The sequence below is a fragment of the Eumetopias jubatus genome, unplaced genomic scaffold (genome assembly GCF_037043125.1).
Source record: "Eumetopias jubatus isolate StellerSeaLion01/CBP00866 unplaced genomic scaffold, mEumJub1_p1.0 scaffold_3, whole genome shotgun sequence".
NCBI classification, from domain to species: domain Eukaryota; kingdom Metazoa; phylum Chordata; class Mammalia; order Carnivora; family Otariidae; genus Eumetopias; species Eumetopias jubatus.
Genome location: NW_028274809.1, coordinates 91,362,565 through 91,364,458, shown reverse-complemented (window position 1 = coordinate 91,364,458; position 1,894 = coordinate 91,362,565). Strand labels below are relative to the sequence as shown.

Here is a 1,894-nt window from a genome sequence, read left to right as displayed (position 1 = left end):
GGCTCAGGTCATGATTGTAAGGTCCTCGGATAGAGCCCCATGTCAGGCTCTCTGCTCAACAGGGAGCCTGCTTCTCCCTCTCTCTCTGCTGCACACATGCTCTCTCTCTCTCAAATAACTAAATAAAATCTTAAAAACAAAGTTTTATCTAGCCCATTAAGATGGGGGGCAGCTTTTCCTGTGGGAATTATTGGGTTGAGAGGAGTGTAGTCTTCCCCCTTTTCCCCACTATGGTGTAGCAATGATTGATATCAGTTTACTCCAGAAAGGGGAGTTATCTGGCAAAAATGTAACTTCCTGCTGTGTTCAAGGCTTCCATTTAACCAGATACTGTGAACTTTGTTCAACTTGTGCAACAAAGACAGCACTATGCTGCCAATTAGCAGGCCATCAAACCAGTGCTGGGTGTTGGGGTATGAAGAGAGTGTGGCTTGAATTCCCAGAATTCAAGATGGTGTGACTCACAGTTCTGCCCAGGGTGCTTTTGTAGATAAGTGTTGTGAAACCCCATGTTTGCACCAGCCATAACCTCACACCACTGGAAACACAGAATGAACATAGCACAGATGTGTTATGTCCTCTGCTCTGCTCTGGCTGCTTTAGCCTTACCTGTGCTGGTCATGTCTAAAGGTCATCATATTGAGGGAGTTCCTGAACTTCCTTTGGTGGTTGAAAATAAAGTTGAAAGCTAAGAGATGACTATGGAGTCTACTTTGCTTCTTAAGAAACTTAGGGCCTAGAACGAGATCATAAATTCCCATGCCTCTCAGCAAACGAAAGCTGCAAAAGCAAAATGAGAAGTGGTTATTGTACACAGAGCAGGGGGCTCTGAATCATCAATAGAAAGGACAAGTGTTATCAAGGTCTTCAGAAACATCTCAGGAATTACTCTGCTTCATGTAAACAAACTCAACATTTTGAAACTTGCTCCTGGTGGGCACGTGGAATGTTTCTACATTTGGAATAAAAGTGCTTTCTCTAAGATAGATGACTTACCCTCAAGAGTAAATACAATCTTCCATGCACACAATTTTCAATACAGACTTTAACAGAATCTCAAAAATCACAGAGATCTGAAGATCCTCTTAGAACACAAAAAGTTTCATCATAGAGTCCTAAAGAAGAATCCACTGAAAAACCTGAGAATGATGTTGAAGCTAAACTCATATTCAAAGACCATAAACTAGAACAACATTCTTCACCAGGCCAAGAATCACAAGCTCCAGGTGGATAAAGCTGCAGTAGCACTAGAAACCAATTCAGATGAGAAGGGGGTTCTAGCTAAGTAACCAGTAGTAGGGAAAAAAGGGAAGAAGGCTATTGGTGTTAAGAAGCAGAACTCTTTGGTGGGAAAAAGGTTGCAGCTGCCAAGAACCCAGCAGCTGAAAAGATGCCAGCAGAAAAGAACCACAAGAGAAAAAAAGCATGCTGCAAAAACTTAATTCCTTCCATAAAGGTCAAATAATTTTGGGCAGCTCATTTTGAATAAAGACCTGATTAAAGAGGTAGTGAAAAACAACAAAAATGGGAGAAAAAAATTATAGATTATGAAATCAGCAAAAAAATTATTTATAGACAGAAATAAGTCTTGATGGATATGGAGAAGAAAATCTATAGGGGCGCCTGGGTGACTCAGTCATTAGGCGTCCACCTTTGGGTCAGGTCATGATCCCAGGGTCCTGGGATCGAGCCCCGCATCGGACTCCCTGCTCTGTGGGGAGCCTGCTCCTCCCTCCCCCACTCCCCCTGCTTGTGTTCCCTCTCTTTCTCTCTGTCAAATAAATAAAAAATCTTAAAAAAAATCTATACATGATTACAACTAGTAAGAGAATTTAGTAAGTTAATCAGAGAGGAAATCAAAACACTGATGTTGCCAGTTCAAGATGGCAACATA

General features: G+C 41.7%; 1 pseudogene; it reads left to right on the top strand.

Annotated features, from left to right (window-relative positions):
* Window positions 1–248: 248 nt before the first annotated feature.
* Window positions 249–1,442, top strand: LOC114207266 (large ribosomal subunit protein uL4 pseudogene; annotated as a pseudogene).
* Window positions 1,443–1,894: the final 452 nt, after the last annotated feature.